The sequence below is a fragment of the Chenopodium quinoa genome, unplaced genomic scaffold (genome assembly GCF_001683475.1).
Source record: "Chenopodium quinoa cultivar QQ74 unplaced genomic scaffold, ASM168347v1, whole genome shotgun sequence".
In the NCBI taxonomy this organism is placed as follows: domain Eukaryota; kingdom Viridiplantae; phylum Streptophyta; class Magnoliopsida; order Caryophyllales; family Amaranthaceae; genus Chenopodium; species Chenopodium quinoa.
In genome coordinates, this window is record NW_018743619.1 from 39,233 (window position 1) to 56,038 (window position 16,806).

A 16,806-nucleotide genomic window follows, 5' to 3' on the forward strand; every position below is an offset into this window, starting at 1 on the left:
TTCAACCTCTCCCAGTCCTAGAAGATGAAGCACCTATTAATTGGGAAAGTTGTGTTATTGGACGTGTGTGGGATGATAGGGACTTTTCTTTATCTCTTTATCAGCGGCTACTAGCCCAATTTTGGCATCTTTGTGCCCCAGTGACGGTTTTCAAATATGGTAAAGATCTAATATTTAGTTGTGAAACTTCTGAGGATGGCGATGAATTAGATGAGAGAGGGTGGGTCCATTTTAAAGGAATTTTGGTCGTGTTACAGCGCCTTCGGGAACATGCAGTACCAATGAATCTTAATCTTCATCTTGCTGAGTTGTGGGTGGGCGTGGTGGGTCTACCTTTACGATATTCTACTCCTTAAGTTGCGGCGGTTGTATTAGCTCATGTGGGTGATGTAACGAACTTTGATGAATCTAATGGTCAGTTTCCTATACTTTGCCCTAGAGTTAAAATATTAGTTTGTTTGTCGTTACCTTTGATTGCTGGTTGTTATTTTTCCACATTTGACAATCATGTCACGTGGGTGAAATTTAAATATGAAGGGATCTTTAGATTTTGTAGAAAGTGTGGTTTAGTCGGACATAGTTCTACCTTGTGTGAAAAAGATCATGCTAAAATTAGTGGTCCTTTGGAACGTCATTATCGTCATATCCATGAGAATGGTGGTTATGTGCTCTTCGGACCCACGGACCTAGAATTATATTCAGACTCTTTGCAAGGAATTTTTCCTTCCCCAAGCGCTTAGACTACGGAGCTTTGGTTTGGAGCTCATGATGATGATGATCCGTTAGAATACGATGCGGATTCGCACCCCTCGGATTATGATGATGATGATGATGGAACAACGTTTCAAGGGGTTTTGTTAGACTCTTCATCTGAGTCCACATGTGGTTCGGGCAATAAACGATCAGTGGCAAGTATTCCAGGGCTTTTTCCGCCCCCATCTCCAACTGCTTTCCGATCAGCTGATAATAATGAAGTCTTAAGCATGGATTTGGGGCCTAATCGTGCGATTAAGGGACAATTTGCGATAGTTAATCATGAGGCTCGAAGAGCTCTATGTGTAAGACATGCAACTCCTTCTAATTCAGGTTGGCAATACATGAGGGGCTGGCAAAATAAGGATACATGTGTCAATGGATGGAGTCAACAACATTCTTCAAATGACGGTGGAGCTTTGCAAAGATTTTTGGGAACTTCTGTGAGAAACAAGGACCCTTATCGCCAGGTTGTCTCCGGTTCTTATCCACTTTATGGATTGGGTTGTGACACGGAAATGGGCCATCAAGCTCTCACGTGGGATCTGAATTCAAGAATAATCTCTTCTGAGTTTATGCCAAATACTAATCCATCACCTGATCCTTTTATGCGCTTCTCCTCTTATGCAGTGAGCCGACCCAATTCTAATTTACAACATAGCCCAAGCTACCATGTTACTTCTCCTGTGGGCCAGATCTGACCTGATATGGGTTACTTAAATGATATGGATTGTTTTACCCGGGCTTCTCCAATGGACCAAACGGTTCCGGACCTGGATCTGTTTGGACATGGGTTTTCTCCTCCTCCCCTTGGTCCATCAGGCCCTTTTTTTTGAGGTCCCTTTTGAAGTCGGACCTAGAAATTGGATGGGAGAGGAATCTGCTCAAAAATATCCCTTTCTTTCTTGATCTTTTTCGGCGACCCTTCCATTAAGCTCCGGTTACAGGGCCGATTCGTCTTCACAGCAGTTCTCACTCTCTTTGAATCTTCAAACTCATGGGCCGTCACCTCCTTCGCCATTCCAACGGATTATTCCCCGACGGTTTCTGAATCTCCGCCTTCTCCAGCTTCACCTACTGAATCTTCTTCAGCGACTCCGACTGCTCCGAATGCTCCAACTGCTCATCTTGAGGATATGGCTCCGCGTTCTCCTGGTAAACTTCATCTCTGATCTTTCTCTCCTATTAAGAAGAAGGGATAAATGGTAATTAAATGGGTGCGACAGGTTACTAAGGTGTGACTGGCTAAGCGTGAAGCTTCTGCTGTAGCTCCGTCGGCCTCGCCTATCCTGGAATCGGAGGTGGGTAGTGTTTGCTCATCTGGTTGTTTGCCTTGTGTTCTTCCGTTCAAGAAGCGTAAGGGTCTAGATGGTTCGGTCTCTTCTAGCAGCTTGTCTGATGTAGGTTAGGTGGCTCCCCCTCCAGAGCCTTAAAGACAGGAATGAGAATTGGAGCATGGAATTGTAGGGGCATTGGGCAAGCGGACTCCCCTAAGGTTCCATACATTATGTCCTTGTCCCACTTATGGGTTGGATGTTGGTTTTTTGATGGAAACTATGCTCCCTGTAAATAAGGTTTTATAAAGGATAACATCTATTCCTATTTTGGGTAGTTGTGGTTTAGATGCTATAGGTTTAAGTGGTGGGTTTGTAGTATTTTGGTTAGCTCCGGTGTTGGTAGACCCGATATATATTTCTCCAAACTTTGTAGCTTGTAAAATATCAGTTGGAAATGAAATAAGACATGTAGTGTTTGTGTATGGTGCGCATCATTTAGCTGATAGATTAGAGGTTTGGACTTCCATTTCTAGCTTTGTTAGGACTCACCCTAATGTTTTGTTGATTGGAGACTTTAATCAGGTTGAATACCTTTTTGATAAAATTGGAGGTCTGCAATTTCCATGGCATGCTTGATTTTATTCACTGGCGTCTAGATTTGGGCCTCATTAATGTTCTTTTTACTGGTCCCACTTATACTTGGACTAATGGGCGCATTGATTCAAATCCGACTTTTGAATGATTGGATCGAGCCTATGCGACGTCTGATTGGTTCATTCAATACCCAAACCCGAATGTGACTCATCAACCAATTCTATTTTCTGATCATGCAACTATTATTTTCACTGACACGATGGACATGTCGCACTTTCGCCAGCCATACTGAATAGAAAATTGGTGTTTGGCTGCTAAGGATGTGTCGGAATTTGTTACTTCCATTTGCCTCGAGAACTTTCAAGGTTCATCTCAATTTTCTTTGTCTCGACGGTTGGCTGTAATCAGGGATAAACTCCGTAACTGGTGCTTATCTCACAGGACGTCATAGGGGATTAATTGGAGAGCTTTTTGTCAAGAGGTCACGACAAGTTTGCAGGCGTTGCACTCTCCATTGGCTTGCATACTGTTTCTTAATAACCGTAATGAGAAGGTAGAGGAAGCTCAAACTGTTTTTTTGTACTAGCGTTAGCGCACGAAGGTTTGGTGGGATGCTACGGGTGAATTTGGTTCGAAACTGCATTTTTCGGTGGTTCAGGCCAGGAAGCGGTGCAACATGATTCACATTCTTAAAGACTCTTCAGGTGCTTGGATCTTGGATAAGGAGGGTGTCCGTGCTTTGATCTTAAAGTTCAAGGATGCTGCAAGGTGTATAACTGAGGTCCTGAGGTCTGAGAAAATCTCTCCTCAAGATCCTTCCATATTTCCTGAGAAGAAGTCAAAAACAAAACACTCCTAGCAATCGAATTCTCCAAGGATCTCAGAATGTAAGAAATGATTATAGCATCACATCTTTTCCAGGCACCACAATTTGGATGATCTTCAGCTGGTTTCGGCAAACTTCCATCAATGAAACCTAACTTATTCTTCGTTGCAAGCGCAATGATCATACTCCTCTTCCATTCACCATAAGCCTCACCAGAAAACTTTTCAGAAACAATAGGCAAAGCAGTATTCTCAGATGGATTGATGTAATAAGGTGAAGTTGGATCAGAAGTTACTGGAACTGAAGAATTTGCCGCCATTTTCAATCAAGAAATTGTGTATAAATGGAAGAAACAACAGATTGATTGATTCAATCTATGATATTATCAAAGGAAATTGCTCAAACTCTCACGATTTCTTATAGAAATATGCAGAAATTCGAAGCTACTATAATCTGATTGTTTGATTACAATCAACAAAAAAAAAACACATAAATCTGACTTGATGCGGAAGAAAATCAGATCAAAACTGAGAGATTAGAACAAGAATCTTAGTGATTTCACTGTAATAATCGAAGAATTCGAAGATCTTTGAGCTCCTGCTCTGATACCATATTGAAAATCACAGTGAAGAACATTTGATCTTGAGAGAGAAAGTTAGAGAGAGAGAAGAGATTTTTATTGATTAATTGATCAAAATGATCTTAGGACAGCTTACAGATATTTATAGAGAAGTTTGTTACAAGCAGCTAACAACTTTACTACAAAACGCATCATTCTGTTATTGCATAACAGAATTCTAACAAACTACTGCTGACTCTTCATCTGACGTGTCATGATGATTATCATCATCATCAAGGCCTGTTCTCATTAATCGAACTCAGCTAAACTGAACTGAATTTATTAGAGCTGAACTGAACTAAATTGAACTTATTAGAGATGAACTGAACTTAAAAGAGCTGAACTGAACTAAATTGAGCTTATTAGAGATGAACTGAACTGAATTGAATTGAACTGGACTGGAATGAAATAAATATTTTATAAGAGAAAGAAATTATGAGCTGAACTGAACTTATTAGAGCTGAATAGAACTAAAAATAATCGTATGAGAAGAGGCCCTTAGTAGAAATAATTTAGAAATGAGTACTTAACTATATATTGATAAGATGGTCTAAATTGAATTTAAGGTAATTTGACATCGGGTTAGGTCAATAACAAGTTAGATGGAGTTCGAAATGGGTCACGAACAATTCAGATTGAATTTGGATCAATAACAAGTCGTGTTGATTTTGGGTTAGGTTAGTAACCAATCAGGTTAAAATTCGAGTCGGATTAGTAACAGGTCAGGTAGAATTCGGATCGGGTTAGTATAGGTCGGGTTAAATCTTGATTTTAACGGGTTAAAATGGGTTTGGTTTAATCTCGATTCAGGTTAGGTTCAGTTCAGGTCAATAATTTACGGGTTATATTCAAGTCGGGTCATTTCTAGGTGGGTTCATGTTCGGGTTCGGGTCTCAAATACTCGGGTTAACTCGGGTCTAGGGTTGTTTCCAGGTCGTGTCACATCGGGTTCAAGGTCACCCTTTTTTTTTTCTGGATTCAAACAAGTCGGTTAATAATTGGGTTCGGGTAATTTTTCGGGTCAGGTCAGCTTTTAACGATTCTAGTGTGCACTTTTTTTTTTTTTTTTTTTTTTTCCTTTCCACGAGCACCTTAAAAGATTATAACATCCCTCTTCCTTTAAAATTAAAATAAAGATAGTTTTAAAAAAATAAAGCAAACCTTTTTTTATTCTTCAAATATAAGAAGCCAACCTATTAGCAAAGATAATAAAGAAAAAAAAACGAAATTTAATTAAATATTGAACAATCAACAAAATTTATAAATTAATTACTTAAATTAAGTCCAAAATTAACTACATAAGCTATAAAATTAAAATTATCTTCCATAAACTATAAACTTACATTTAGATTATATTTTATTAACTTTGATATTACCTCATATTTAAAACTGTGCATTAGTATTGATGTTCATATTTCCATAACAAAATATTGTCAATCAAGTTTATATCTTATACTTCATCCATTTTCTTTAAGATGCAACACACCCTTTAGCGCGATAATTAAGAATGGTGGGGTTTACATGATATAATAAACTTTAAAATAGGATGAGTGGTTGTTAGGAGTGTAATTTAGTGGGTCATGTGCTTTAAATAAGAGATATAATATATTTTTTTCCCTAAAATAACTTTCCTTTTATAATGTGTTGCAAGTATTGTGACATTTCCTTTTTAGAGAAGTGTTGCAAATAAAAGAAAACGGAGGAAGTATGTTATTTAGTCCAGGTACCTTCCTAATTGTCTACATTCATCCTTTTTATTTATTTTTTTATTTTACTTTTACTCCCTCCGTCCCATAATATAATTCCTACTATGTTTTTTTTTTTTTTTTTTTGATATTTAAGAAATGGGAGGTGAAATAGAAATAGTAGATTAAAAATGGAAAAACATGGATAAAAGTTAGACATAAAGACAAAGCAAGTGGATAAATTTAAGGGAAAAAGTACAGTTATAGACAAAAGATATAGGGAGAAAGTGGAAATTAAAGAAGTATTACCTCTGTTACAGGTTATGTGCAACGATTTGACATAAAGCAGAGAGGGAAAATGTCTAATCGTTGCACATAACCTATACGGAGGTAGTACAATACAAGTAGATAATTTAAGGGTAAATTAGAAAGTTTAATGAATAAAGTTAAAAAAATACGGGTATAAAGTTCTTTACATAATCTAAAAATAGAAACATGTTCAACATTTTGGGTCTCTTAAATAGAAAAACAGGAATTATATTATTGAACGGAGGGAGTATTTTTTTTTGACAGCTCTACCCTTATCCGTGGTACACATGAATCAATATATTTATTTTCATATAATATTTTATCCTTAACATTTTTTTTTCAATTATACTATCTAAGTTTTTTTTTTTTTTTTTTTTTTTTTTTTTTTTTTTTTTTGATATGTTTATTCTATAACATTTGCCACTAAACTATTTTAAAGACTAATAACTCTATAAATTATCTACATTGTAATTTACAATGAGACGATCTAAGAAGCAGTTTCTAGTTTGGTTCTTCGGCATCTCATCATTGATAGCTTGTTGAACAAGAGGATACATGTACGGAGTATCAAATGTCATGTGTAGTTTTTGTATATTTTGTTAGGAGAACTAGACTACTAGAGAGTAGGGATGTCAGTGGGGCGGGTCAAATAGGAGATTCGCCCCATCCCCGCCCCAGTGGGGCGGGGATGGGTCTTGGTTTGGCGGGTGATGGGGCGAAGATGAGGATGAATTGAAAACCATACTCGTCATGGGTGATGGGGCGGGGGTGGATTTTAGGTTGTACCCACATTTATATATCTTATAAAACAAATTCTATACTTTTATACTATTTTATATATATTTATGTAAAATAAAATATTAATTACAACACTTTGTAATATACTTATATTATAAACAAAAAAATGTGTAATATTTAGAATGATTTTTTTTTCTTTTTAATGTAATCTATATTAAGAGTCTGTTCTCATTGCCTGAACTCAGCTGAACTGAACTGAGCTGAACTGAGCTGAACTGAACTGAACTGAAATGAATATTTTATAAGAGAAGGAAATTAGGAGCTGAACTGAACCGAACTGAACTGAATTTCAACGTAAGAGAACATGCCCTAATTATGTAGGATTGTGTATTTGAAAGGTGGAGGTTAGGTGGGTCTTGGGTGGGGATTAGGCGGGTCTTTGGCGGGGATTAGGTGGGGATGGATATCCAAGTGGAGGGTGGGGCGGGGATGGTTTTGGAATTGTACCCGCCGGGGCGGGGATAGGGATGAATTTTAGACCCGTTGCGGGGATGTGGATGGGGATGGGGATGAAAATGTTAGGTGGGGATAGGGATGGGAATGCCAACATGCGCCCCGCCCCGCCCTGCCCCATTGACATCCCTACTAGAGAGGATTGGTAATGTGATTGAATACAAAATGTTGTTGAGCAAAACGAAACATGAATTTGCAAGACTTGATTAGATATAGAATTGAGGTAATTATGAAATTCATATGAATCCAAATGAAATGACTTGTATTGAACTAAAGTGAATTGACCTAAACTAAAGTCAAATGATTTGAATCTTAGGGAAATGAATTCCTCCATTTCACTCCTTAACCAAATAAGGAAACTCATTTCCTTCATTTCTCCCCACTATTTCTTACCCAAATAATGTGTACATGTTAAGAGAAGATGTGCATATAATAGGATTCGACTATTGAACCAATAACTATCTTTAATTAGGAGAAGATGTGATGTTAGGCAGACATCTAGCAATATGGGACAATAGGAGTGATGATCTTTGAATTTGCATAGTCAAGTTCTTCTCAATTAATTAAATGTAAATATAAACCTTAGGTAATCGAAAGAGAAATGTCAACCAATTGATAATTTTGATTTAAAGGGACATTGCATCTTACAACAACATGCATGGATTAGGAATTTGAAATAATCAATAGTTATGTAAATGTTCCCCCTCCCCTAGCCTTTGTTTTCACTGACCTGACTCCACTTAGGTATACTTTTATTCTAAATATACTTGGAAAAATGTGCTTAATTAATTTCGTGTACTTGAATAAAAACTACCCAAATTTGATTCACAATTTTGTCACATTAAAAATATTAGTTTGAAAAGGTTTAGACATGTATGATACCAATAATTAATAAGATAGTAGCGTAGTGTCGGTCTATAAATACGTACACCGGAACGTGCAGAAGTACTTGATATACGTTGCATAACTTTGACTGATAGATCTAGGAATTTCGATGTGGAAATGAAAAGCTAAACTTGACATGCCTTCATAAGTTCATAATCATGGAATTCTTCTACAAGCTTTAAACCATAGCTTGAATAGTGGAGATAAAGATTGACAATCATCTCACCTAGCTAAAAGGGAAATGTCACAATAGTTGCAACACACTATAATGGGAAAATATTTTATGTCAAAAGTTGTACTATAACCCTTATTATAATCTCATAGCCCACTAAATTATCCTCTTAACAATCTCTCTCCTCCTTTTTAAGTGTTCTAAATCACATGTGACTCACTTTTCTTAAATACCGTGAAAAAGGGGAGAAAGTAGGTAATTACATACTTTGTTGCAAAATGATTTAATTAAATTCATATGATCATATGACGAGAGCTGATATACATACAACCATTGTAGGTTGTCCCTACATACAACACCATTAAAATTTTGACACATCATTAGAAAAAGGGAGAAAATTAGAAGTCAAATATATATTGAATATAATAGAACTTGGGTCCATTGTTCTAGCCAATCAAAACATGACAAATTAGAGTTGTATGTAGGGACCACATACAACAATTGTATGTGTAGCCTTTACCTCATATGACTTGGTTATCACTTACACAAGCTTAAGAGCCCCTTGGAGAAAGGGTTCATTTAAGAGCTACATAAGTTGTAATCCTATAATTTATCAATAAGATACTTGTACTTTAAAGTATTAGCGATTCTTAAACCAAAAAGTACACAGGGTCAAGATTTTAACCTTTAACCTTTACTCAAAAATATACTCGTATTGCAAAGTACTTAAACCATTGTGACACAAGTTCCAGCAGGCTTACAACAATTGTTCTTGTGGGTTGTTATTCATAACATTATGATTAGTTCCATTTGTTGACTATTGCCAATAGGTAAGATTTAATCAAGATTAGAATTATTTAATAGCGACTGGCGACACCGTGGGCCAGCTGACACACACCAAGTAACCCCTAATCGACTGGGGCGTAACACTTGATTGACCGAATAACTCCTAACTGACCAAATTACCCTTGACCGAGTAACTCCGGACCGAGTGAGTAACCCTCGACCGAGTAACCACTGATCAACCAAGTAATCCCTAACCGACTTAGTAACTCCACACCGAGTGAGTAACCCCTATAACACTAACAAAGTAACCCCAACCCCATAATTATTGGCCACACGATGTGACCAACTACATATAAAAGTTTGTATTACTAGCAATGCGTGTATATAAAAATACTATGTGAGATCATTTTTAATTTCTATATGACTTTTTATGATAAATATTTTTAGATATTATGATTAATTGTAGGCATTGGTGCCATGGAAAAAAAAAACAAAAAAGGATATAACATAATTAAAACTTGTGGGAGTGTGTTTATTGAAATTGGAAATATAAATATATAATTCATCTATATTGACAAGATAATTTATCATATACGATATAATTAATTATAGCGTGTTTTGAGTGCGTTCATCACACCACATGATCGCTTGTAAATGAACAAAGTAACTCTTAGGCCCTGTTCACATTTATTTAATTTCAGTTCAGTTCAGTTCAGCTCTGCTCCAATCAGTTCAGTTCAGTTCAGCTCCAATCTGTTAAATTCAGCTCATAATTCCCTCTCTCATAAAAATATTCATTTCAGCTTAGTACAGTTAAGTTCAGTTCAGCTCCAATCAGTTCAGTTCAGCTCAGTTCAGTAAATGTGAACATGTCCTTATAACATTGATCAACTAACACATACGACTGAGTAACCCTTATAACGTTATTAAGTAACCCTTATAACTAACACCGACGAAGTAACCTCTGTAACAATGATCGAATAATCCCTATAACACTAATGAAGTAACCACATGATGGTAGGCCATACGGTGCCACATATAAAATTTTGTGAATTACTTATGTCCCCCACTCTTTTTATTAATCAATATATATATTATTTGTTTATAAATGTTCTTTTTTTTTATTTGACAAAGGTTTTCCCTTTATTTTGTCATAATCGTAATACTTTGACTTTTTCACTATTTATATGTTTATTTTGACGATAATTTTTTACCATTATATGTATACTAAACATATATGGCCATGTAAAATATTTTTGGATTAGTGTATTTAAGTATATTTTCATTGTATTAAGGGCCTTTTCTCTTACGTTGAAATTCAGTTCAATTCAGTTCAGTTCAGCTCAGTTCAGTTTAGCTCAATTCAGTTCAGTTCAGTTCATTTCAGCTCAGTTCAGCTCAGCTCCTAATTTCCTTCTCTTATAAAATATTCAGTTCAGTTCAGTTCAGTTCAGTTCAGCTGAGTTCAGTCAATGAGAACAGGCCCTAACCTTTTATACAATCTAATGAAAATATACTACATCCGTTAAGTATTAGTTGCAAATTTGGGGTAATATTTGAGATATATAGTTGCAACTAATATTTAATAGAGGTAGTAATTACAAATTAAATATTAATGGTCAAAATTGTGCATTGATATGTGTGCTAGTCAAGCAAAGATCTGGCTTGGGATATATGTCCATTTTATATAGTGATTTATCTCGTCCCTTGGTCATATTTAGGAGTATTTTTGGCTCTACGGATCTATTTTTATTACCAATATGCATTTTCTAGTGTTTTCGTAGATTTTGGTATTGCTTTGTAGGAAATTGCAGATTTGGAGTATTTCCCCGGAGTTAGTTGAGCCACTATGAGCATTGAATTTGGATCGCATTGATATGACCATATTGCATAGCCCAAGATCGTGTCAGAGTAATTAAGAACTGTAATTAAGGGCTTGCGAAGAAGAAGAAGCTGAGGCATTGGACTTGCTTCATAGAAGAAAATATTTGGATTGGGCCGAGTAAAGGATCCCAAACGAGGAATCCAATGTTACCTGATGGACTTGCCCGATCGACAAGTGTTCTCGCCTTGAGGCGCGCCCGACCGCGCGAGGAAGAGAAAGAGCAGCAACATCTCTTCTGAAGGCGTGTCCTACCGGGCGAAAGAGATTGAAGGAGCACCATGAGGCTTATCGGCCTGGTCGACCAGTCATGCTTCCTACCGGGCGTGTGTTTTTGAGGGCGTTTAGAGATGACTAATCATAGTCTTAGTTTAGATTTCTTAGCTTTAATATAAATACGCTTTTGTCAAGCGAAACTATTACATCTTCCATTAGTTAAAAATTCCAAATTTTAGTTTTAAGCTTACATTAGTATTTTGTTCTCTCAACACTCTTTGGTTTATGCAATTTATTAATTCCATTTATTTTGGTAACGATTTTCTTCTTTTTATTTCTCGTAATTTAAATACTTTGATTAGTTATGTCTTGTTTAATTGTTTTCTTAGGTTAGATTTCAATATGTGTGAGTAGTTTATTTCTACGGTTAGGGGGTGATTTATTATTGATGATTGTTAATGCTTTAGTTAATTTCCTATTGATTGATTTAATGCTATTCAATTAGATTAGGCATGGTTTCACTGTTTAAGTTATGCAATATTGATTTGAGATTCGACAAATGAGAATTGATGTTTAGGCTTAGTTTCAATAGGCAGATTAATTTATAAATGGTTAAGTCAAGATTTGAGAGATGCGATTTAATACCGCTAGATTTACTCTGTGATTGTAATACGTAGCAAAGTCTTTTATGATCTTATTAATTGATGCATTGATTTTTATGCTTTACATACCCCTGAGTATTATTGGTGAACCTATACCCTAGGCTTTGATTTATTGTTATTCCTATTATTCTTATTCACGTTAGTTTATTTATTTCCCTTAGTTTAATTCTCATAAAATTATATTTGTTACATGATAATTTAGACCATATCAATTCTTTAGGAGTAGAAATACATTGCTTTCACGTGGATTCGACCCTACTTCCCTATCTATTTTAGGTAGAGGACTTAAGAATTACTTTTGATTTGGTGATATGACTAGAACCGTCAAAATTTATAATAATACAGAGGGAGTAATATTAAAACAAATGAAACGCATTGCAACCTATTGCAAATCAAACTACTCACAAGTTGCAGGCTCCAAAGCACTTTTTCGTGTCAGATCGGATCAGGTTTGTCGCATAAGTTTTTTGATTTTTGACACCTCTAAGGACGTAAGATTGCAAATCCAGATGGGTGTGCAATGACTTTATAATATGGATTAATTTAATTACTCTATTAGCAAGGGTTTTGCTTAGGCAATTTAAGAGCATGTTATGTTCACATTTACTCAAGTGAGCTGAACTGAATTGAACTGAACAAAACTGAATAGAGTTGAAATGAATATTTTATGAGAGAAGGAAATTAGGAGCTGAACTAAAATAAACTGAACCGAACCGAATTGATTGGATCTGAACTTAACTGAACTGAATTGAAATTAAGTTGAAATGAACAGACCCTGAGTCTTTAATTAGGCTAACTAATCCTAAGGTCCAACTAAGTTGGTTTGTCCTAAAAGGCTTAGGCTGGGTTAATTGGGTTCCTAAAGGGATTTTCAATCAATTTTTGGGTTTTTTTTTTTTTTTTTTTTTTTTTTTTTTTTTTTTTTTTTTTTTTTTATCTTTGGGTATGTAATAAGCTGATGATTAGAGATCTCATGATTGGTGATTTTATACTCTATCATGCTCCGTCACATAAGATCATTTGGACTTGAAATGTTGATGCAATGAACACAGGGCTCCTTATACCTAGGATCAGATTCTTGATTCCATATAAAAGGAACAACTCAGCCAAAAACATAATCTGATGGTTAAATCCCCAATCTCCATGATTGATTTTATTACTCTATCGATTCCTTTGGGTAAGATTGGCTTGAAGAAAATACATACGATCTATGAGCAAGAGTGATTATTACTCAATCATTTACTATACATACATCGTACCCAAGAGTATGAAGTGAATATTTTTGTTTAAGTTTGAAGAAGGGAATGAAAGAGTAATAATTATAGAAATGATATTCTGAAATGGACTGGCAGGGTGTACGTGTTCTGGGGCTAGATTTGAAATGTCTACCCCCATTTAATTTGCAACTAATCCTAATTACTCCCTTACATGCGGTGTCTTCCATTTTATACTCCAATATTGGTTACTAGTAAGTCTAGTGTGTATATATATATATGAAACTCAAAGCATATAATATATTCATCAACTCTACCTTCGCTTTGCCATAATTAGCAAGCTAGAAGCAAGTTAATTATGGCTTCCAAATTGATATGTTTTTTGGTAATCTTTTCTCTAACATCACTTTTTATGGGTGCTTCTAATGCTTGGCTTATGCAGCCAGACTTTTATGCCTCTAGTTGCCCTAATGTTGAACAAATTGTGTACAATACTATGAAGCAAGCCGTTAGTAAGGAACCACGTATGGGTGCATCTATTCTTCGCTTGTTCTTCCATGATTGCTTTGTCAACGTAAGTATTTTCGAATCTATAACCTTATTATTTATTTAAGTTTTTTTTTTATTTATTTTTTTTATTTTTTTTATTGCAATACCATGTTCTATGTACATTATTAAACAATATACTACGACGTATGAAAAATTATTATGCAAAGATGGGAGAATTTCGTTATTTCCTTGTAATGTCATTATTGATTGTAATATTGTTGCATTTTTCTAGAAAGAAAATGGTTGGGAGGATGATGATTAGTTTGGACAATTATGGGTCCCTAGACAATTATATAGAAGGTTTAGAGAAAATGATGGATGTTATCTACATAAAAAAAAACTGAGTGAGAAAATGAAGAATTAAAAAATATATATACTTCGTTTATAATACTAACGTTACATGATCTATTGTCAAGGAAAAAAAAAATGCTTTACCTAGGGTTAGACCCCGGTTGCATAGTGAGGTTTGATCGCATTCATTAATATCATGAGAGACAACCCTAACCAATGGATAATATACAACTTTGATAGAAGCATATATATATATATATATATATATATATATATATATATATATATATATATATATATATATTAATAAATGATCTAATTTATTTTTAATATTGGCACAATGGTTAATTAAATATGATCCATACTTTTTAGGAAAAATCACATCTTTTTTGTCACACCCCTAAATAATAATAGATTAATAGAAGTACATACATAAAAGTCTTTGACCTAATTTTATCTCATAATGAATATAAAGGTTCATCCAAATAAATCATGTGATTAATTTAGTTATTAGAAATTATAAAAGAAATGTACGCTGAGTAGTAATTGTGAACAAAGAAAGTATATATGGTCGTTTTATATTTACGCTAAAGGATCAATTAAAATAGACTGGAATCAATATATACACTATATTGTTCATCTATTAGACTAACTCATTCATGTTTTTTTCATTCATTTCCGGTAACATTAGGGTTGTGATGCATCTGTACTCCTAGATGATACACCAACATTTACAGGGGAGAAAACTGCTAAAGCAAATGCAAACAACTCAATAAGGGGTTTTGAAGTGATTGATGCAATCAAGTGTAATCTTGAAGCTGCTTGCCCCCAAACTGTATCGTGTGCAGACATTCTAGCTCTTGCATCACGAGACGGAGTTAGATTGGTAAGCACATAAAACTCATAAAAATACTTTGGATTATAGATTTCATTGTGCACATAAATCTAAAGATTAATTAGTTTGTATTACTACTCCCTATCACTTGAGCTTCATTCATTGTTTAAGAACAAAAAGAAAAACATTACAAAATAAGCCATATTGCTTACTTCCTCCCTATTTTCCAAGCATAGGAAAATTGAAAAATACATGCAATGTTTTAGCTAGCATCTGTAACAAAAATGTGAATAAATCTATAATCTATAATAATATATACAGTCTGGTATATAATAATATATATACTTTCTCCGTTTCTTTATAGTTGCAACATACACTTTATTGATATGGTATTTAAGACAAATAGATCTCACATGATATAATACACTTAAAAAGGGGTTAAGAGGTTGTTAGAGGTATAATCAAGTGGCCATGAGCTTTAAATAAAGATAATAGTACAATTTTCACCATAAAAATCTTCCATTTATGTGTGTTGCAACTATTATAATATTTTCATTATAGGAAAGTGTTGCAATTATAAAGAAACAAAGGAAATAATCCGTATTAAAAAGCGTTTCAAATTGCATTAATCTTGTCACGTCGCTCATTCCATCATCTTTAATTCATCTAAGTGTTAACGTTTATGTCATCCCTTATAAACATGCATGGTTGGTATACAATATGAACCCATTGCAACCACAAGTTTGATAATAATCCCATTTGCTTATCTAAGTTGAAGTACATTGCATTGTATTATTTCAGAACCATATTAATGACAATTGAAAATGAAAAATGAAGTTGAATACAATAACTCAAGACGTACATTGTCTATTTATCCCACCAAAACTAGTTATTCAATTTAAACACCTCAATTTGTTCTTATCAAAATTTATTATTTTAAGATCCTACCACTTGATGTACCTAACTATATGTTCTCACATTTGTAGTTAGGAGGGCCCACATGGAAAGTACCACTAGGTAGAAGAGATGCAAGAACAGCAAGCCTAAGCTTGGCAAACCAAAACCTTCCACCCCCACGTTCAAGCCTTGCTAACCTCACTTCCCTCTTTGCAAGACAAAACTTAAACATCAACGAAATGACCGCCCTCTCCGGCGGCCACACCATCGGCCTCGCTCGTTGCATCAACTTCCGACCCCACATTTACAACGACACCGACATAGATCCCACCTTTGCAGCCACTCGCCAAGCCAACTGCCCTAAACAAGCTGGGAATGGAGACTTCAACTTAGCCCCTCTTGATCGTCAAACACCAAACAAATTCGACAACGATTATTTTCAAAACCTTGTTCAAAAACGCGGTCTATTACATTCGGATCAAGAGCTTTTACAATGGTGGTTCTCAAGATTCCTTGGTGAAGAAGTATAGTACTAATCAAGCTGTTTTCTTTCAAGATTTTGTTGCAGCGATGATCAAGATGGGGAACATTAAGCTTCTTACTGGTACTAAAGGAGAGATTAGAAAGAACTGTCGCGTTATCAATTAGATTATTGTTAATATCATCAGTTTATTTCATAATTCTGGTTTTAATTACACTTGTACGTACTATATATAAATGGAAATTTTGTGAAAAACTACCTATTATAGTTCAGAATTTGCGAGAAACTACCTATTAAAAAAAATGTTGTAATTGACTACCTAATTTTCGAAAAAATGTTGTAATTTACTACCTTACGCCGGATTATGAATGAGTTTGACCAAAGTTCTCCGATGTTGACTTGGTCACGTGACCATCACGTGACACTTAATGACCCTTTTCTTTCACCAAGTGTCACGTGACCAAGTCAATGCCGGAGAATTTTGGTCAAACTCATTCATAATCCGGCATAAAGGTAGTAAATTACAACATTTTAAAAAAATTAGGTAGTTTTGTTTTTTAGGTTCTGTTCATTAAAAAATCTCAACAACAATCTCATTTTTTAAGTATTTGTTAAAGAAGAA

At 34.9% G+C, this 16,806-nt stretch overlaps 1 pseudogene; it reads left to right on the top strand.

Annotated features, from left to right (window-relative positions):
• The first annotated feature begins 13,455 nt into the window (after nt 1-13,455).
• LOC110683144 lies at nt 13,456-16,439 on the top strand (annotated as a pseudogene).
• Nucleotides 16,440-16,806: the final 367 nt, after the last annotated feature.